At 36.2% G+C, this 23,683-nt stretch overlaps 1 protein-coding gene across 1 annotated transcript in view; it reads right to left on the minus strand.

The window, feature by feature from the left end:
* LOC145663772 (innexin inx2-like) overlaps positions 1 to 23,683 on the minus strand; it is a 55,381-nt gene that overhangs the window by 27,360 nt on the left and 4,338 nt on the right. The window contains exon 2 of the mRNA XM_081729860.1: positions 10,811 to 10,876. The gene's annotated coding sequence lies outside the window, so the exon portion shown is untranslated. The remainder of the gene's footprint in view (positions 1 to 10,810; positions 10,877 to 23,683) is intronic.

The following is a 23,683-nucleotide window of genomic DNA, read 5'->3' on the forward strand; positions in this document are numbered from 1 at the left end:
GTTGAATCACAACCAATCGAAGTAAAACGGCAGAACATTGCATTAAAATCAAGATTAGAAACATGGATATTTACAACAGATTACAAACCACAAGATCCACTTGAACAATATATTACTGCAACATCTAAAGCTATATCAAACAGATTACAAATTAGCTTAAGTAAACATAGTTCATTGAAAGCTAATCTTTATATAAGTTGTACATATAAGAAAGGTGAAGAAACTCAAAACTTCTATTTTAACACTGAAAACCAAGAAATATATCGATCAAGTAATTTGAAAGAAGAAATAACTAAGATGAAACAAAGGTTAAGAACAAGAATGGATGAGCTCCAAGCTAGAGGTTCTGGCTGGGCTCTTATAAACATTAACTTTTTACAACTAGCAATCGTCAAATATACACCATATAGAGGATCAACATACATAGAATTATCTAAACAAATTCAAAACAAAAAGGCAGTAATTAATGTAAAGAATGAAGATGAAAAATGTTTCTTATATTCAATTTGTTCTGCACTATACCCAGTTAATAAAGATCCACAACGACCTTCCAAGTACAAGCAAGCTGTCAAATACTTACAAGAAAAAATAAAAAAATATTCATTTTCCTGTAAAACTATGCGATATTCCAAGAGCTGAAAAATTACTTAATATTTCTATAAATGTTTATGCATATGATAAAGACTATTCAATCTATATACTACATCACACACAAAACAAGCAAGAAAATCATGTCAATTTATTATATGTAAAAGAACAAAATGAAGACCAAGTTAAAACACACTATTGTTGGATTAAGGATTTAAGCAGACTAGTATGTACACAATTAACTAAAAAGAGAGCTCGAAAATATTTATGTGACAGATGTTTGCTATACTTTTACTCTCAAAACGCTTTAAATAAACACGAGCAAGATTGTTCGTTAAATGAACCAGTAAAAATAATAATGCCCGAAGAAGGTAAATGCGTTGAATTTAAAAACTACCAATACATAATGAAAATGCCATTTGTGATTTATGCCGATTTTGAATGTTTGTTACATAAAGTTATGGGTTGTAAAGAATGTTATCCGGATGACGAGCCATATACGAAAAAATATCAACAACATAAGCCATCTGGATTTTGTTATTATGTAGTAAAGAGCGATGGAAGTAAAACTAATCCTGTTTTGTATAGAGGTAAGAACGCTGCTAAGAAATTTATAAGACTGTTAACAAAAGAAGCTAAACACATATCGAACATATACAAACAAAATAACGAATTACCATTAACAAAACGTCAGAGAAAAGAGTTCGATGAATCTAAATGTTGTTATTACTGTAAGCAGGAGTATACTAAAGAAAATCATAAAGTTAAGCACCACGATCATATAACAGGAAAATTTGTAGCACCTCTATGTAATAACTGCAATTTAAAAGTCAAAGTACCAAAGTTTGTACCAGTGATCATACTTAACTTGACAGGATATGACTCACATTTGTTTATAAAAGAGCTTGGATGTAATAAAGAAGAAATAGATCTAATACCCAATAACGAGGAAAGATACATATCATTCAGTAAAAAGGTTGGAACTATTAAATTGAAATTTGTAGATTCATTTAGATTTATGGCTTCTAGTCTAGACAAATTGTCATCGAATTTGAAACGCGAACAAATGATACATACCTAACACTTTTATCCTAATCAAGAACAGTTTCGACTTGTAATAAGAAAAGGTGTTTACTCATATGATTATGTTAACAATTGGGATAGGTTTAGAGAAAGAAAATTACCGCTAAAGGAAGCATTCTTCAACAAGCTTATGAACACGCATATAAGTGATGAGGATTATGAACATGCAAAGAAAGTATGGAAAACATTTGATATTAAGAATCTCGGACAATACCATGATTTATATTTGAAAACAGATGTATTATTGTTAGCAGATGTGTTTGAGAACTTTAGAGAAACATGTCTTAAAGCTTATGATCTCGATCCGGCTTGGTATATGACAGCACCAGGTTTAGCTTGGGATGCAATGTTAAAGATGACGAATATAAAGTTAGAATTGTTGTGGGATTATGATATGGTATTAATGGTAGAGAAAGGTATAAGAGGTGGAATTAGTCAATGCTCAAAAAGGTATGTAAAAGCAAACAATAAGTATATGGAAGATTATGATAAGAACAAAGAAGATTCTTACTTAATGTATCTAGATGCCATTAACTTGTATGGGTGGGCAATGAGTCAATATATGCCGTATAAGGGATTTAGATGGTTAAGTGAAAATGAGATTGAAGAAATACATTTCACAAATATACCTGATGATTCTGATACTGGTTACATACTAGAAGTTGATCTTGAATATCCTAAAGAATTACATGACTATCACAAAGACTACCCATTAGCTCCTCAAAACATATGTCCGCCTGGTTCAAAACAATCAAAGCTATTAACAACTCTATATGATAAAGAGAAATATGTGATTCACTATCGAAATTTAAAACAGTGTCTATCACTTGGATTAAAACTTCAGAAGATACATCGAGTAATAGAGTTCGAGCAATCAGATTGGTTAAAGAACTATATAGATTTAAACACGCAGATGAGAACTAGAGCAACAAATGACTTTGAAAAAGACTTCTACAAGCTCATGAACAATTCAGTTTTTGGAAAGACTATGGAGAATATTAGAAAGAGAGTTAATATCAAACTTGTAAGTGATGAGAAAAAATACGAGAAACTTGTAGCAAAACCGAGTTATAAGAGTACTACATTTTTTACGGAAAATTTAGTAGCAGTTCATATGAACAAGGTCAAAGTGCAATTTAACAAACCGATTTATGTTGGTATGTCAATTCTAGATTTGTCAAAATATTTAATGTACGATTTCCATTATAATGTGATGAAACCAAAACATCAAGACAAAATAGAAGTATGTTATACAGATACCGATAGTTATATATACCATATTCAAACAGAAGATGTGTACAAAGACATGAAAAATTACATTGATTACTTCGATACGAGTGATTACCCTAAAGATAACAAATATAGGATACCACAAATCAATAAGAAAATACTTGGTAAGATGAAGGATGAAATTAAAGGTACAATCATAGAAGAGTTTGTGGGTTTAAGAAGTAAGATGTACAGTATAAAAGCACCTCAAATAGATTTAACAGATAAAGACTTTAAAGATAAGTTCGATAAAGAAAAGTGTAAGAAAGCTAAAGGTGTTAAGAAGTGTGTTGTGTATAAAGAACTTTCATTTAACGAATATAAGGACTGTTTGATTAGCCAAAAAGAATATTATAAGAAGATGAATTTGATTAGAAGTTATAAGCACGATTTGTACAGTATAGAAGTAAATAAGTTAGCTTTAAGTTGTGTAGATGATAAGAGATGTGTTTTAAAGGATGGAATCAATACCCTACCATGGGGTCATTATAAGTTAGAAGAGTTGTAGTTTTAGATGTAAGATTTTAGATTATAAGTTTTAGATGTAAGTTTTTATGATTTTAAATGTCATAAAAGCATATTCAGTCTCACTTGGGGGTATCCCTCTGTGTTAAAGTGCACAGTGGTGGCTTCATAATTTTTTGGCAGTTAGGGGTGGAAGGGGAAATGCGCCAGAAGTAACCACCCCTAACTACTTCTATGAGATTTCACTTCAATATTCACAACGTTGATTTTTCTTTTAAAATCGTACATCAATATAGCTCAATATAGCTCCCTCGTGGCTATAGTGCCTTTGGCGAGAATTTATTTCTCGGTAGAAGCACATGCGATTTGGGTCCCACGGTAAGCTTCAAATCAACGTCTCATATAAACTTGATGCTGAAAGGGACACTAAACTCCAATCCAATTAACCAATCAGCATTCATCAATTGGTGTAACCCCGCAAGTACACATCGTAGTTTGTAGGATCCCGACCACATTTTAATTCTATGTTGTGAATTAATTATACCGGACTGATAGACGAGCTTCAATATAATGCATTTCCCAATCCCAGCATCCAAAACCATTACTCAAAATTTGAGCATATGTCAAATCTTTTCAAATCTATAAACTAATGTTGAGCGGCCTTATGTTTACCTATAGGATGATCAGAGCACAAGAGAATTAAGTTCAATTGCCAAAGTGAGAGAAACAGAGATATCAATTTGAATTGTAAATTTAAGTACATGCAAAAGTTAACACTATTTTTTATATTAGAAGACTTACTTACAATATTTTCAAATTAATCTTTTGAGCTGTGAAAGGAGCTTCAGATAAAGACCTTCAAGATGAAACATATTGAAAATGATCAAGAAATGGAATTAATTCCGTTGCACACTAAATGTATCGTATGTTTTCTATCAGTATACAGTTTCATATGCAGTAGAGTTGGATTTATTTGGAATAACAACTTTAAAAGGCTGTTCTAGAAAGAGCGACTTACATATTAGTTTCTTACATAAAGACAGTAACATAATTATAATATAATTTCTTTCAAAATCAAAGGTAGATCATATAAAAACTCCGGAATCCGCTAGAACCTAAATGTGTATTTTGTGTATGAAGACATATATATATATATATATATATATATATATATATATATATATATATATATATATATATATATATATATATATATTCATTTATAGGTATTCTGTCTTTATTGACAGGTCACTTGAAGCAGCTGAGAAGCTTCCATTCTCCACGGTCCTCCGCTAACCTCTTCGTCTTCACGTACGATTTCTCTGTTTTGATATCATCTAGTAATTGTAGTCTCCTTCGCTTTCTCCCTCTCTTTCCCGCCACCATACCCTCTAAGACGTCCCTCATGATATAGTCTCTTCTTAGGCAATGTCCCAACCAGTTTCTCTTCCTCTTCCTAATAATATCTAAAAGTGTTCTTTTCTCACCCACCGTTTTTAACACTCTCTCATTCGTTTTCCGCTCGACCCAACTAATTCTTTCCATTCTTCTAAACACCTACATTTCGAAGACTTCCAGTCGATTTTCGTCACCCTTACGTAATGTCCACGTTTCCGCCTCATACAGTGCAACACTCCACACGAAGCATTTTATGAGTCATTTTCTCACCTCTTTATTCAAGGTCCCACAAAACAGACTTTTCTTCCTTCTAAATGCTTCTTTCGCCATTCCTATCCTTGCTTTTATTTCACGTTCGCACTTCATGTTATTACTAAGAATACTACCCAGATATCGAAAACTATTCACTTGTTCTATTTTCTCCCCTCCTTTTATATTTGACATAGACCCCTTCGTTCCAATCACCATGGCTTTTGTCTTTCTAACATTTATTTTCATCCCATATTCTTCAAAGCACTTTCTAATTTTTTCTAACATTTTATTGATTTTCTTTTCAGATTCTGCATCAAGCACCATATCGTCTGCAAATCTTATGCATCTAATCATTCTACCTCCTACCGAAATGCCATCATCATCATTTAGGCTCTTTTTCACTATCTCTTCTAAATAGACATTAAATAGTGTTGGCGAGAGGCAGCATCCTTGTCGAGCTCCCCTTCCAATTGCACTTTCTTCCGTCAGTTCTTTCGCTATTTTAACACTTACTTGTTGGTTCATGTATAAATTTCTTATCAGTCTTCTATCTTTCAATTCCAACCCTATCTTCGTTAGAACTCCCAACAACAATTCCCAATTCACGCGGTCGAAAGCCTTTCCTAGATCAATAAATGTAACATACACCTCTTTCCCTGTTTCTATAAATCTTTCGCCGATCGCCCTTAATAATCCAATTGCATCTCTTGTGCCCTTGCCGCTTCTGAACCCGAACTGCTCCTCCTCAACATCTTTATTTGTTCTTTCATGTAACCTTCTGTTCAATATTGGGAGCAGAATTTTAGCTGCATGAGATATGAGACTAATAGTTCTATAATCCTCACATCTCCTTGGGTTCGATTTCTTAGCCATCGGTATCATGATCGTTTTCGAAAAGTCTTTTGGCCATTCTCCTGTTTCATATATTTCATTGCATAATTGCAACAATTCTTTCTTTCCCTTGTCTCCTATATTTTTAATCAATCGATTGGTATGTTATTTATTCCGGTTGCCTTTCCATTCCTAATCTCGAATATAGCCTTTTCAAACTCATCCCGAAGAATACTAAATCCTTTATCATCCTCGCCTACTTCATTTTCTACTTCAATATTTAGGCTACACGGTCTATCCCTACTCTCATGTAAGTCTCCAACGTATTCTTTCCACCTTCCTATGACCTCATTTCTCTCGCTGCCTACCTTCCCATTCTTATATATATATATATATATATATATATATATATATATATATATATATATGTGTGTGTGTGTGTGTGTGTGTGTACTCTTGTTATACGAGAAGCAGATAATTAATGTTGAAGTAACAAAGGAACTTCTTTCTTTCCAGAAAAGTATGCTACACTTTTCCTCTTTATAATACGACATTAGTAACAGAGGTTTTAAGCTTCTGCCTTTATACACTAAACATGCAGTGATGATATCATGTTATTTGTCTACTATACTCCGTGGGTTTTGAAATTCCGTTTACAAGAAAGACAACATTCACGACGATCCAAAAGTTCCTTTTCAAAGTAGTGTTTACATCAAGGAGATAAACAACATCTCGGAATGTAATCGGACGTAAACAACTAAAACAATGCTTAGTTAAGGGCAAGAAGTCACAGCGTACGTAAGTGCGAGAAAGAAATGAAATTAACTTTCACACAGTCTTATAAAGAGTAGCAAAAGGGTTTCCCTTTCGATAGCTGCATTATAATTGTTGTATACATTTATCTGAGATCTCTCGCAGTTAAGCGGTTAGTGAACTTGTTTTTGCGATGGGAGACCCGGGTTCGATTCTCGGCAGGAATTCATGGGTTCGGGTTCACATTAAGCTCGAGGTACACGTCTCATATAGTCTTTCTGCTTAAAGGGACACTAAACTGAAAATCAGATCAAATAATATATTTACCCTATTATAAAGTATAGCAAGATACAGAATATAGAAGAATTTACAAAACGCGGAACGGAACACAAAGTATTATAAAAATGAAATGGAATGATATCTTTAAGTTTTGCGTCCCATCGTTATGTCGGCTAGGTCAAAGGAGACGGTGATAACGAGAAATAAATGTAATAATGGAAGGAAGAAAGCGCGAGGAGACGGGAGAACTTCGAGAAAACCCGCTCATGCGCTTTTTGTTCAACACAAGGATCACTTGGAGCGAGCTGGAACCGAACGAAGGACTCCGTGCATTAGAGGTGAACACTCTACTACTGAGCCACACCGGTCCCGGAATATTTTAACCAATGGCGACTAACGCAAGTAAGAAGTACTTCCAAACGTCTGGATTTTATTGGGACAGTCTTCATCTTGTCCTTTCATGTCCCGTGTCCTGCTTTGGTCACCTTTTGGTCAAACTTTATTTTGGACAGTTTTTTTTTTAAATTAAATATTGATACGTAACATCTACTTTTGGAAATAACAAAAATGCACTTCTGCATGCCTCATCCAAAGAGAAGGAACACTTGCAGTGTACAAACAAGATTGGAGTATATTTTCCGTGTCTTTAGCCTTAGAAGGATACAAGTTTTTACTTAAATTATTTTATTGATCACTCTTTAGCATATCCAAAAAAGCGAAGAGATTAATAATGAATTCTTGCAGAATGTCAATTCTTCGTACAGGAACAATCAATTTTATGGAAAGTATTTGATATATATATATATATATATATATATATATATATATATAGACTCCTATTGTTTTTTCTTATTTCAAAATACTTGTTGATACAAATTTGATTTCAGTAGAGTTACATAAACTCATACACAATATTTCTGAATAACTTTTTACAGTTTCAGAACTGAACTGCTAAATTGGTTTCTTGTATTCCAAGTTCATATTCTGTACACCAAATATCTAATATACAAATTTCGTGGCAGTATGTTGAGTACTTTAAAAGATATTGGTAATAATAATGGAAAATATTTTAATCAACTTATGTTTACAAACCTTTTAATTGCATCTGATATTGACTTTCCTTCCGTATTATTTTTAACACTTACAGTAAGTCCACCATAACTATTTTTCCTCCCTTAATAAACTCAGAAGACTTCAAAGTTGATTAATCTTACATGCGTGATGCTTTATCGTAAATTTAGCGCTGCGTATTAATAAACAACAAACAAACAAACAAAAAGATACTTTGTCTCCATCAGGTTCATGTAGGAAGAGAAAAACGTAGGAAAATGATGTCATATATCAGTGTGTATACATATGGTTATTTTTCTTCTGGTTCTTTTTTAATGTAAGAACACTTGTATATCAGACAGGAGAACGTATGTTTATAAGAGAGGAAACAAGAAGTGTTTCATTATTATTATTATTATTATTATTATTATTATTATTATTATTATTATTATTATTATTATTATTATTATTATTATTATTATTATTATTATTATTATTAGCTTACATGTAAATGTCAGAACTGTTACATCTATTTTCCAGTTTTCAATAGCATGTAATGTGCGACAAAATGCCAATCTTTCTACTGTAGAATTCAAATTCTATTGTGGACACGTACGGAAAACGAAAGGTTTAAATGAGCATAAATAATTATTTTCATATTTATCATAATTTTATCCTAGTACAGCGTATATTTTTCAACCGCTCAACCTTCTGCCATGTTAGGAAGGTGTTTCTGAACAGAATAATTGTTTCACAAAGAAATTACGCTACTTAACATCAGCAATGCACAAAATGATGAAAAAGGTTCGTGCAGCATCCGACAAGGAAACCTGCAAGATGAGAGATGGCAACCCTACAAACAAACCATCTGTTCCGCAAAAGTTTACTCACGTTCTTATCACTAGTTTTGAGGCATAAGTTTTAGATCGGAAGATTACAGTAAGGTACAAATCAAGGAACATTTTCCAGGCAGCATCTGATGAGTGAAAAGCGTGATATGAGAGGTGTCAACACTGCAAACAAACTAACTGCTTTCTAGCTGTTTACCAATGGTTAGTTTTATTGGTTTTCAAGCGCAAAATCCAGATTAGAAGATAATATTCATGAACATAGCAAGGAAATTTCATTCTTTAATATCCGACAAGGAGGAAAAATGCGAGATAAGAGATGGCAACATTACAACCAAACCGCAGCTTTTCAAAATGTCTATCCATGATTTTTTGATTAGTTTTTATGCATAAACTCCAAATTAGAAGAGAACAGCCGTTACACGCCATTTCTACTGGTCTTATGGCTGAAGCCTGGAGTATTGAGTATATTTCACAATAATATAATACTATTCGTTATTTTTACCTGCAGATAATGCATAATAAATTTGCCACAATTTTGGTGCATATAATTTTTTTCGATTCAAGGAACTCTCTAACTAACCTAACTAACTAACTCTATTGGCTATGGAACCTGGAGGTTCCATGCCCAGTTCAGAAAAGCTCTTAATTTTTACTTCTGTTCTTAGCCTACTGGATTCAGTTTCTACTTTATGTTCCTATTTATGAGAGAGCCATCTTAATATTGTCCCTCCACCTCTGCCAAGGACTTCCTAATGGTCGTTTTCGATTGGTCTTCCACTTAAGTCTTTGAAAGTGTTCCTACGTTCTTCCATCTTGGCTGCCCATCTGAGCGTCCTTGAGTTGATGATCCTAACAATGTTAGTAAACCGTATATATTATGAAGTTACTCATTATGATGTGTCTCCGTGTCAAATTTCCGTTCCCCTTGGGTCCTAATATTGGTCCGAGGCTCTTGTTCTTAAATACCTTCAGTCTACTTTCTTACTTCTCAGTAAACGAGCATGACTCGGAATCATACCAGAACAACAGGCATGATTATTGTTTTTATATATTTTTAAGATTCAAATTCCTCCACAGAAATCGCGACGACAAGAGATTTTAAACTGAATAATAACACGAATTCCCTGCTTTTAGTCGACATTTAATTTCTTACTGAATGTGGTTTCGTCTGTTAATACTGATCCTATATATATATTTTTAAAAGTAGGATAATCAGAAAGTAAGTTTAGAAGGGCGATATTTTTGGAGTTTTGTCAGCTACAGAGCAATGAGGCGGATGCAGTAATTTTCACAGATGGAGTTGGCAACTTTCAAGAATTTCACTCACCCGCCACCTACGGCACTAGTTGCATGTAAATACAAAAATGCGACTCGTTTGGAAAACCGGTCTCACGAAGACGTCCGCACAGTTATTCTGTTTCTGTGGGTGAAACATGTAACTGTGGCTGAAATTCACAGGCAGGTGGTACAGATTTAAGAAGAGGCTGTAATATCTCTTCAGCATGTTTGCAGAATGGTGTCTAAAGTTTGCGGCTGGCAGAGGAAACGTCACCTATGAGGAGTGCAGTGGCCGACAAAGCACATTGTTGAAACGGTTTCACTTGGTCATCATCAGTTACCCTCACTTCGGACCAGACCTCGCTTCAAGCGGAACCACTTCGCTTCGGACGAGGTGATGAAACACTTCATGACAATGTGGCTGAACAGCCAAGGACATGATTATTACCAGGAGGAAATCTTCAAACTTATCCCACGACGCGACAAGTGCCTCAAGCGATATGGAGACTATGTCGAAAAATAACCTAATGTATGTACTGTTTGTTGGCTGTATTGGTTGTATGAAATAAGATATACACGTTTCACTTCAGGCTTTGTAACCTTACTTTCTGATCACCCTTCGTAAATATCTTAACCTTTAAACTAAGGAGGTAAATTCTTTAACCTTTAAACTACGGAGGTAAATTCTTTAATGTTAATTTTCTTGCGCTTACCTTGTTTGTAGAATAAGATTGCACTACCAGTTATTAGAACTCTTGAATTCTTCACAAAATGCGTTGCTGGAATGAAAAGTGAATCAGACAAAAAAAATTTCAGAATATGTGCAATACAAAACAAGATACAAAATTTCATAGACATAACTTAACAACTCCTAAATATTTTCGACGTTCGGCTTCAGTTAACAGTGTACTTGAAGAGTAAGGGAAAGAAAACAAGGAATGTCACAAAACTGCATTTTCGAGAAAACGGCGTTTTAATATTGAAAACTGCATACAAAAAATAGGGTTATGAAATCTTTTGCCACTTTTTACATGAACATTTCTACATCTACGCATGCATGGCATAGACAGTCAAATAGTACCAAGAGTCACCAACAGATAGGACAAAGCACCCTAAAAACCACATACATGGACATTCCTTGTTTTTTCCCCGTACCCTTCACTTGAGAATAATTCAGTGTATGTTTACAGAAAACTACCTAATATATCAAGTGCAAATACCTAACATGGATAAAAATGATATTGTATGGAACAATAATATAGTGCACTATAAATGCGACTGCGTAAATTCGAGACGCATGTTATAGTCTATTATCTAGTAATGACTATTAGTGAAATAAATTTTCTGTATCAGATGTTCTGAATAAATAAAAGTTGATGCTGTCCCACTATTGTTCGTTTGCACTAACATTTCAAAAGTACTGTATTAAGGTCATACCACACAAGCATTATATTTGTATATACATTTGACAAGAAAGACGCTGAAAATATTTGCTTTTATTATTTTACATTACTTGCCTTGTAATGCATTACTGACACCAGGAGGCTCTTAAACAGCAATTGAATGACCAGAGATGTTCACCCTCGCGAGGGTGGCCCTCTCGAGGGCATCCTCACCCTCAAGTTCCCTCGCCCATAGTGACGCGAGGGCGAGGACAAGCTTTGACCGCAAGGGCGAGGGTGCGCGAGGGCGAGGACAAGCTTCGATGGCGAGTGTGAGGGTGCGCGAGGGCGAGGACAAGTTTTGGCCGCGAGGGCGAGGACAAGCTTCGATGGCGAGGGTGAGGGTGCGCGAGGGCGAGGAAAAGCTTCGACGAAGTGGGTGAGGGTGCGCGAGGGCGAGGAAAAGCTTCGATGAAGAGAGCGATGGTGCGCGAGAGCGAGGACAAGCTTCGATGGCGAGGGTGAGGGTGCGCGAGGGCGAGGAAAAGCATCAACGAAGAGGGCGAGGGTGCGCGAGGGCGAGGACAATGACAATTTTGTAAATGAAATCTCATTCTAAGATAATTACATTAAGTGTAGATCGCAACTATCTAGGCCAGCCTACAAACTCTTTTTAATTGAAATCCTATCCGTTTTCCAAGTACCCAGTTACAAAACTATTAAGTCAATACTGAAAACTAAAAACGAAAATATTTATTGCAATTAAACGATTAACACGATTGGTATTATTGGACGGGAGCACGTTGGCTCAGTGCTACAGCCAATCTCTGGTTTCAGGGGTCATTCGTTCGATCCCAGGCCAAGTGAGTTCGTGGAGAACCAAAGCGTATACTTGGTTTTTCTCGGGATTTTCCAGTTTCCTCCCGTTTTCTCATTCCACCTATTCTTTCATCATCATTCACTTGCAATTCCATCAGTCTCCTTTAGCCATCGATGGCATAACCGTTGGATGTTAAACAAAAGATTTATTTTTTTATTTTATTTTATTTTATTTTTTTTAAGATTGGTATCTTTGAAAGCGTTTTTAATATAGTGTAAGAATATGCAGCGCATAGTCTTGAAAAGGGAGACTATTTTGGGCGTCCAGTGGGCTTCTTTCTGTGATCTGTTACCCTTCATTATCGACGTTTTTATTATTATTTTTTTTTTCGTTAAATAGGATATTAAAATAGAATGATTTGGTTCTATATCGCAAGTTTTAAAGCTCCCTGACAACTGATATTTAGTCAGCAAAGCATAGGAAAACTTAGAAATAAAGAAGCAAAACTACCTGAAGTATTCGGCTATGGTTCATCTAATCATGGGCGTCGTAACGAGGGGCTTGGGTGGTCGCGTTCCTCCCAGATATTCGTCACACGTATGTAAGCAAACTAAGAAAATAAAAGCATATATTCAGGGGTGTAGTCGAGAGTATACGAAGGTGTATTGCTCAATCTTAGTCATTTGCGCATACTTTCTGCTTCAAGGCGTGTAGTACTATATTCAAAACTAGCATATATAACCTGTGAAATTTTTAAGACTAGCGTATACTCTGTGAAAATTTTAAGACTATGGTGTACGCCGTGTGAAATTTTAGGACTTGAGCAGGAAGTTTTTGATAGTCTATTATTACAACACAGCCCCTGCCCGCTGCAGCCCCTAGTTATTCGCCTCTAGTTTCTAAACATTTTCTATATATTTTACATCCCTGGATTTGGTGGCCTTGCATCGTGGAGGTTGTGGGGACATTATCTAAGCCTTTGGTCAAGTGACCTTACATTTGGACCTGTCAAGTGACCTTACATTTACATAGATTACTATTGAGATAAGTGGGTAAAACTGCATTCAGGTTTACACCTATAATTTCATGATTCTTAGTGTTCATCCTCCCGAAGGGGAACTTTCGAAGATGTCCTCAATTCTAACTGTAGAGAAACGTTCTCACACAACAGAATAAACATACTTTCAAACCGTTCATGATCTATATTTAGAAAAAAAATAGCACTCTACTAACGTAATTTGCTGTTTTGGAAAATATAAGTTTTACTTATGAATATCTGGGAATCAGTCGATCTGTCTGTATTCTGACGTATTAGAGTTAATGTCCCTTTATAATTCATCACCGATGCCGATGCTAAATGGTACGTGAACCTATAGTTTATGGTAGGATCCGAACCACCATAATGCGTTCAAACTTCAATCAAGGGAATCGAACCTGAGACTTGCTGCAAAGCAGACATGCTTGCTAGACACTATACTAAATTCCTTTGTATATTTCAATAGCATTAACTTCCAGTAATCACCGGTAATCGACCTACAACCAGAGTCTAAGTCTAAGAGGGAGTTATTGAAAATGTTTAATTATCCTAATTTTTATGTAAATATTTCACTTTAGAATATTAGCGTTTAAATACTCCTCTCCCCCATACAACCATTAAACACGCTAAAACTATGTAACAAGCAGTAACGACTACATATAATCAGGTGCAACATTTAATCAATCAACATATAACATATAAAGCTTATAAAATTTTAATTAGTCAGCTGGATTACATCTTATGAAAAAAGTTGAATAATTTCCACCTTATATGTTAGTTGTTTGACGTACCGTAAGCATGAAGGTAAGCTTAGATCTTTGTTCGAAATTCACATTGAAATGATATTCGCAAAGAATCTTCAGTGGGCTGAATCTCTTTCGTTCCAGGTTGGCTACAAGACTGCGATAATCGTAGGACGTAAAAATAAAGATTTTATTCCCCAGTCAGAATTTTTAAACTATCCTATCTCTTCAAGTCAATAATTGTCTGTTTTGCATTATTACTTTTCAACCACAGAGCAAAATAATTCAGTCACTCTACTCCTGTTTTAATGATGTATGGCAGCGTGTAACAAATTATTGCGAGGTCCTGGGCAAGAAAAGTTTGTGATCGGACTTTCAGTTTTTAATTGCTAATTATAATAAAATTTCTGGAAATCAATTAATCTACACATTTAATTATTTGTGCTGAAGAAAATAAAGGTTTGTTCTCTTACTTTCCCGTTCCACCATTTCTTTCATCATCATTCACTTGCAATTTCATCCATCTCCTTTAGCAGTTACATAACTCTGGGGCGCTAAACTAAAGATTTCATCTTTTCTTTCATTACTACAATCTTTAAGTTTGCACTATTAAAGTTTGCACGACATTATTAATTCTTGAATTGGTGGATTTATAAAAGTCAGTGCTAAATCATTTTAGGCTCGATAATCTTTCCAAGGCCCCTGGAGGCGCTAAGCTCTGAGCGTGCCATTTAGGGAGGAACGGTGGCTCAGTGATAGAGAAATTACCTTTGTTCGAAGGGTCGCATGTTCGATTCCCGTCCAAGTAAGTTCGTGGTGGAGGACATCGTGTTCGTGGGTTTTCTGGGGATTCTCCAGTTTCCTACCACATTCTCATTCAACTATTTCTTTCATCATTCACTTCTGTCTCCTTTAGCATTTAGCTTGCATAATCGTGGGATCTTAAACTAAAGATTTCATTTTTCATTTGCCTTTACGTATTTGTAGTGTAAGGAATCCTTGAGACAACGTTTGAAAGATATCATTTCATAATTGTGGGAATTACTGAAAATAAACTTTCCAACAATGATAGCTGCCAAAAATGAACCAAGACCAAAGTGATCAAGTGCACAAATTGGCCCCTAGGGTAGTTTCTTAAGACAAAGTTTCATATTTATGGCAATTATTGAAAAAAATAAAATAAAAATTTTAACATTAATAAGGCAGGACAAATGTATCTCTATTAGTGGTGAATATTAACAATATTTGAGCATCAAAATTAACCTTACAAGCACATTGACACATTTCAGTTTATATTTTAAAATACCAATTAACTTAGATTCACATTCAAATCAATGAAGTCATTCATGTTATAGGTTAGAGTGGGTATATATTTCCGAGTGATAATTCAACAATAGTGTTCTGAAGTATTTTATTTGTTTGCTGACGGAGTTTCAAAATTAAGCTCTTTAGATCTTTCCCTTTGAATTTGTTCAAATTCCTTAGTTACGCTACATACATCAGGGACGGCCAACGTGTTGACTGTCAAATTCTGACAGATAGTCCGTGGCAGTCACTCTACCGCCACTCATCAAACCTTGATTTCATCCTCACCCTCATGAGAGCCGCCCTTGTGTGGCTGAATACTTATGCTTGCATCGTAGTTCAAGGAACATTTTGAAGTAAAAGCATTGGATACTGTTGATAAATGATGTAAACGTCACTACGACCGAGATCTCCATTGTAACAGTTGTTCCATTTTAGGTATTCCACAGTAAGTTATACGATGATATGTTTAGTTTCCTTTCTTTAGGACGTATGTTAAGCAAGGGTGGATCCAGGACGGACTTCTGGTGGGGGTGGTGGGTTGTAATACTGCTACTTAGATCTACTTTTAAGAGCTCCAAACTCTGGGATGCGTTTTATTTGTGTATATATAAAATAAAGAAGTTTCCTCTTCTGGTGGGGAGCGATCGCCCCGATCGCCCCCCCTGGATCCGCCACTGACGATAAGGAAATAATTCAACAAATAGGTTGAATAATTGATGCTCTGATCCTCACGAAGCTTCGACAGCGAGGGTGAGGGTGCGCGAGGGCGAGGACAAGTTTCGACAGCGAGGGCGAGGGCGCGCGAGGGCGATGGATATTTCTATTCGCGAGGGCGAGGGCCAACTGCTACTGCGAGGGCGAGGGTGAGTGAGGTCGAAGTAAAATGAACATCTATGTGAATGACAACCTTTGTGATGTTTATGGGTCGTGAAATTCTCCTATCAGACAAACTTGTAGAAAAAAAAATATCAGAAACTTTTGCATGTTATGATTATTCGGAAAATTCGGAGGAGATGTTACATGGGTCATGCAACTTTTAACTATAGTTTAGGTGAAATAATATAAAGATATTAAATTCAAACGTATATCCAGGCTTAATGCACTTAAATATTTATGACTTAATTACCAGTGATCATAAAATACACTGCATAGGGTGCTTTACAGACAATCTCGTTTGCTAAGTACTGGTATAAAAATATCTTATCTTGTAATTAGAAAAGTCTGTTTTATTATACATCGTGGGATTTAAAGTTGACCTTTATGCCCTACTAGATAAAGTGTGCCGCAAGTGCAATATTGACAAAATAGGCCCAAAAACAAGGAGAATAGCTGTTAAGATCAGTTTAACTCTTTAGTTTGCACGAAGATAACTTTTTATTTATGTGATTGTGCGATAATTGGACTGCTTGGTTACAAAATGGCCTAATTACAAAATCCAAATTTTTGAGGAGTGAAATATTGAGGTATAAATATCTCATGAACATTTCTTATTTCTCTTATGTTGACAATCAAAACTATAGCTATGTAGATTATAGATTTATAATTTCTAAAACAATCTTTAAAAATGTACACATCTATAGGGGTGAATGAAAGTATTAGTTCACTTTTCTTCACGTTTTGGAGTTAGGACAGTTGGCGTTCAAAAGGTTAGCATTAATTAACCTCATTCCACTCGAGTTCGATAAGGGTTTGGTCTCCCTATCCTCAATAGGGCTGGTACTCGCTCATACTCGGGTTCTCTAAATTTAATCTAAACTCTGACTTTTACTCTTGATGAAGGTATTCACGATTGAGTGCGAGAGGCACAATTCGCTAGTTTCCACTTCTTTACTCAGAAATCACAAAAATTATTTTAATTAGAGTTAAGAATTGCTGAGTTGAGTTGATTTTAAGTTTAACGTCCCTTTCAGCAGCGAGACTATAAGACGTGGACCTACTGATTGACGTGGAATCCAAACTGCTTGAGCTCCCCCGGAAATTGAACAGGATACACTACGCCAGAGTTGAGTGTTATCTACCAGAACGAGACGAAATAAGAAATAAGGTTTTCTCGTCTCGTCTCGAAAAAAATTGTAGACATCTCACCTCATCTCAATTCACAAATATTCTTTCTTACCTCGTCTTGTAAATTTCAGGGTATTCTCGGGGTTCTCTCGTTTCCTCCCACTTTCATTCATTCCACAATTTCATTAATTTCTCCTCACCACTGTCTCCTTTAGCCTAGTCGGAATAATCGTGGGAGGTAAAAAAATGATTTCAGTTTCATATTTTCTTTTAACTTCATCAAGAAATTATACGAAGTGTACGGCGTCAAAAGTGGGCCACGAAGGGTGTGGTATAACTTTATCTAAAACTGATCTATTATTAGAGTATATTGTGTAGTAACATGAGTATCTCTAGGCATTGGTTAATGCTTTTCATTCTATTCGTACAATTCTTTTATCAATTTATAGATTGTTTAAAAGTAATAATCATTTAACACTAAAATAGTGTTAGAGAACTAAGACTTGCTGACTTGGAGAACTAAGATGTGAACTAGTGTTGATTTCTCGTGTTATCTCTAATTTCAAAAAGGTACAGATCGTCTCGTGAGCAACGCTACTAGATTGTCTACATGGCAAAAGTTTATACTGTCTAGTCTCGAAAATGTATTCCAAAATGTCTCGAAGAGTGTATTTCTCTTTGTCTTGTTTTGTCTAGTTTTGAACCTCGTTACGAAACTTTGCTCTTGAATTGAAGATTTTGGGTCAAAAACTTGTCAAGTCCAAAAAGTGAAACTGCAGAGTAGATAGCTTCTCAAGGGTTTCACGTCATTCGATTTTTTTTCAAACTTGGCTCATATAAACTAGACCGAAAATAAATCAACACGTATTTTTTGTTTCTCTAGGAAAAAAGGTTAAGGTGCATAAAGGGCCACATTTCAAAAAAGAGTCCCGTTGACTAAAAGGGCCACTTTAAAGAAACGAAACTCTGCTGATGCAAACATGACTTCAAAGTAGGAAATACGGGTTTTGTCGTTTTAGCGAGAAAAGGATTGCAGGGGGCAATGGCTCCCTTCGATATGACAAAGGACTCCGCATAATCGCTACGAAAATTGGATTTCGGTGGAATTGCTTGAAACCGTGATATGTTGTAGATATTGTGTTCCTAAGAAAAAGTCTCAATAGGCACAACCACAAATCACTGACTGTTTGGCCACTACAGAGCCACATTTTTTAAAAAAACAGCCAAAGATAGCGACATTCTGGATCTCGGTAAAAATGACTAAAACCGTGATATATTGTAGATATTGTGATCCTGAGAAAAAGTCTTAATGGGCATAACCACCAATCACTGATCATATGGCCACTACAGGGCCACTATTTTGAAAGCAGCCGAAGATAGTGATATTCTGTATTTTAATGAAAATGACTGAAACTATGGTATGTTGTAGATATCGTGTTCCTAAGAAAAAAGTTCAATAGACACAACCACTAACCATTGACCGTTTGGCCACTACAGGGCCAATGTTTTTCTAAAACAGCAGAAGATAAAGACATTTTGAATTTCGATAAAAATGACTAAAACCGTGATATGTTGTAGAAATTATGATCCTGAGAAAAAGTCTCAATATGCACAACCACCAACCATCGACCGTTTGGCCACTACAGGATCACTGTTTTTCAGAGCAGCGAAAGGTAACGATATTCTGAATTAAGGTGGAAAAGACTTTAAACCGTGATATGTAGTAGATATTTTGATTCTGAGGAAAACTCGCAGTGGGCACAAACACCAATCACTGACCGTTTGGCCACTACAGGGCCACTTTTTGAAAGCAGCCGAGTATATCGATCTTTTGAATTTTGGTGAAAATGAATGAAAGTATGATATGTTGTTGATGTTATGATCCTGAAAAAGGTGTTAAGTTGTGGCTACCGAACAACTGTAGGTCAGTTGGTACAGCATTAGTTCATTCGGGAGGTTCAGCCTGGGTCGATCATTCTGTCTATGGTTTTCTGGGGTTTGCTTTCTGTTCTACGCATCGCGACCTTTTCTCAGGGTTAAAATATCTACGACGATGTAAATCTATTCCACCGAAATCCATAATATTATTATCTTCGACTGTTTTCGAAAAAGTAGCCTGTAGTGGCCAAACGATCAGTGATTGGTGGTTGTGCGTATTCAGGATGACTTGATATACGACAAATAAGTTTCAGTCAGGTTCACCAAAATCCAGCATATCGTTAACTTCGGCTGTTCTGAAAGAAATGTGGCCCTATAGTGGCCAATCTGCCAGTGGTGGTTGTACCCATTGAGACATTTTCTCAGAATGACAAGATCTACAATATATCACGGTTTAATGCAATTGAACCGAAATCCAGAATACCATTATTCTCGGCTGTTTTCAAAATGGTGGTTCTAGTGGTCGAAAGGTCAGCTATTGGTGATTGTGCCTATTGAGACTTTTTCTCACAATCACAACATCTAGAACATTTCACGGTTTCAAAAAATGCCACCGAAATCCAATTTCCATAAGGATTATGCGGGGTCCTTTTGTGCTGGGTCCCGTGTGGGAGCCTGAGGCCAAAAATATTATTTCAAAACGAGTGCCCAAAAACATAATGAGATTCGTGGTCGCAGATATGTCCATCTATCAAACGCTTTCCGAAAAAATGAACCGGGGTCACACTTTATGGACGCCTGCACTAATATTGGCAAATTTGTCATTTCGAAGGGGGCCATTGCTAGCTGCAACCCTTTTCTCGCAGAAACGATAAAACCCGTATTTCCTACTTTCAAGTCATTTTTGCATTGGCAGAGTTCCGTTTCTTTAATGTGACCCTTTTAATCAATAGGGTCTTTTCTGAAAAGGGACCCCTTACCACCCCTAATCTTTTTTCCGAAAGAAACAAAAAATACCTGTCGATTTATTTTCGGTCTAGTATATATGTGAAAAGTTTGAAGAAAATCGAATGAAGAGAAACCCTTGTGAAGCTACCTCCTTTACACTTTCAATCTTTGGACTTGACGGGGTTTTGCCCCAATGTCTTCAATTATGTTGTGAAGAAAGGACAACCTTAGGGTAGAAAGCTTAACATTACAGTGGACGAAATACAGAAAATTTAGTTTCTGCAATGATAGAAAATAGATTTTCTTTATGCTGTTTGAAGCCCGTAAAGTTTAATATCCTTCAAACTGAGTGTCAGATTTTGAAACTTGGAAAGTACTGCTGTGACGTGCTATGTAAACATCGAACTGAAGAAACAAAATAGTTCATAATTTTCAAGCTAAAGCTTCTGTACTTAGGGGTATGATTAAACAATAGAGAGTTACAGAGTATTGTGAGTGTCACAGACGTATTGTGACTTTAAAAGCGTTGAAAACGAAATATTTGTTACGAATCTCTTTCTCGAATCGTAATTATCTTTGATTTATTGTTCATAAGTTATTCTTCTCTAATGAGGTGGGACTTTGTGTGATACCATATGAATGTGCTCATAAAGTTAGGGAGAAATTCCAGTAAGTTTCCGGAAAAAGTCTTCTTTAATTTCAGTTGCTCCTTTTTGGGGTCCTAGGTTCAGTTACCAGAAGCACCTCAGAAAATAATAAATATTCTAGATTATACATTTACCTATTTCATTGAAATATTAATGCATGTTACAATTTTCTGTGTGAAATTGCATGAAGCCAAAAGTGCGTTTACACTTTAGGGGAGGATTTAGTTCGTGTGGAATTTGTAACACCACTAAATAACACAACCCAAGAGTTATCATCCTACAATTTTGCACATTTAGAAATGAAACTATTATTTTATACGTATTTTTTGATATGATTTCACTTGAGTTTAACGTCCCTTTCGGCAGCGAGGCTAAGGCATAACGTGGGATCCAAAACATGAACTCCCACCGAGAATCGAATCCGGGTCTTCCAACTCAAAACTACGCACGTTAACCACTTAGCCATGAGGAAGATTTATTTTACAGTTATCGAAGATGTGTCTATCATCAACCAGAACCTGATAGAACTCGAATAACTTTGTATAAATAGGTCTTGTTAATAGTCATAGCACAAAGTATTAACCATTATTAACAACTAACCATTAAAGATATCAACGTCCTTCCCTTATTTCCCATCACCGAAAGAGATTGAGGAATGATGGCAAAAAAGTAGGAGTGTCACGTGTACATGATGTGAACTTTGCTATAATAGCTGAAGTCCCGTTACGTTGGTATCAGTGCATGCTTGTGTGGAACATTAGTTTCGCTTATCAGCTCTTAGGTTTGGTGTTAGTGACGACGGCCGACTTGAATCGCAACTAACAACGGTCGAACGTATAATAGGAGAAACGAATGAACTATGAAAAAGAAATAGAGGAGTAGAATGGACGAAAGAGAAAAAATAATGCAGTTCTTAAATGTAATGAAATTTGACAAAGACGGTATTATTTCTGAATGAAGGGCGTAAGAAAAATGGAAAGAAAATAACAAAAAATCTTTGAAATGGTAAGAAGGAACCTTCTAAATGTTGTAATCTTCTAAATGTTGTATGTAGAATGCGAAAAACTAAAAAAAAAAAATATTTCCTGCGGGTAGCTCAAAAGCCCGCCCCCCCCAAATACGCCATTGGTAATGACGAATGTTAAACAAGAAATGATTGATTTATACCAGTTACGATGGATGGATCACCCCCATCAACAGAATCCATTCCTAACTTTTGACCATCTACGTCCTGGACAAAATTAAGGTAACCAAGAAAGTTCTATCGCTTTTTCCCCACACTACCTTCGAAAATCGATATTTCACCTAACACGTACCTGGAAGATGAAAAATAGTCTCCATCAGCATCAACGATCTTCTCTCAACGTTCTGGAAGGCCATGTATTCCATCGCGGTAAAACTTGGTGGGCCGTGAAGCGAAGAAGGTATAAAGTGCATTTTGCACCTCTACTAGGGATTTGAACTGGCGTCCTCTAAGGTGATTGTCCAAGGAATGGAACAAGTGATAATCGGATGGTGCAATGTCCGAGAAGTATAGCGGATGCAATAGCTTTCCCATCCAAGGCGTAGAATGGTGTCCCGAGCCATCCTAGACATGTGGGACATAGCATTGACCTGTACACGAGGGCTTCTTTGCGATTCAGAAATGCTGGTTCCAGAGTTTTGAGTTTTTCTTGAATACGACTCATCTGCTGACATTACACAGTTGCATTGATGCTCCGACCAGCTGGTAGCAGTTCCCGATGCACAATGCCGCGAGCAGTCCATCAAACACACAGAAGGATCTTCTTCTGGTGGAGTGCTGGTTTCGGATGTTTGGAACCAGTTCACGCGATGCTAACGAATAATGACGGCATTGCGAAGCTTCGTACAGGACCCGATTCTCACCAAATGTCAAACAAATGTCCAGAAATGACTCCTTCCTCAAACGAGACAGCAAAGAAAGACAGGTGTCTGTTCGCGTTCACTTCTGGCTCAGAGTCAAATCATGTGGAAGTTGATGTAGGTGCTGCCTAATGTTTTCATCTCTCACACTGATTTATAGTCCCAGTTCCTCACATGTCTGGCCACTGTTTGCCTCAATTGCTGCTTGAAGAGCTTCATTTTGTACATGTGTTTGTCTTCCGGCACGTGGTGCGTCTTCGAGTGTTTCGTCACCGCCCTTAAACTTATTTAGCCACCGCTGCACTGTCCGCGTAGTCACAACACACTCACCAAATGCCTGGCATATCTTCTGCCTCGCTGCAGCAGCGTATGAACCCGGTTTGAACTCGTACAGCATACACGCCCCTATGACGCTCTGTGGAGGTCTCATGTTCATTCTGTCCTTAGTAAGTTCACGGTGTAACTGAACTGCCACAACCAGGTAGTATATTGGTTATACCCACACCAACAACTATCCTTCGCCTTATCTTCATTCGGATTCAACTCACGGCGTGAGGGCCAATTGAAAACATACCTCCACAGAAAGCGACAGAACTTTCTTTTTTACCTTTGTTAATGGTGATCCATCAAATAAAAAAAGTTGTTACTTTTTATCCCGAATGGACGGACTTATGGACAGAGAGAGAGTAAATATATAAGGGAGTTCTTGGTAAATCAAGATAATTAAAAGCTATTTTATTCAGGGAAATTTAAGAGCTGGAGAATGTCGAAAAAATCCAACTATTACTATCTTCCTAATCACAAATTTCTTTTGATGTTTGTCGCCTAGAGGAAACCAAGGTTTCAGTAAACATCAAAAACGTTTTGAAAAGTTAACCATGGAATACGTGAATTCATAATTTACTGGAGATAGATCTATTACTTTGTCTTTGACAA

The sequence above is a fragment of the Thermobia domestica genome, chromosome 11 (genome assembly GCF_964235325.1).
Source record: "Thermobia domestica chromosome 11, izTheDome1.hap1.1, whole genome shotgun sequence".
In the NCBI taxonomy this organism is placed as follows: Eukaryota; Metazoa; Arthropoda; class Insecta; order Zygentoma; family Lepismatidae; genus Thermobia; species Thermobia domestica.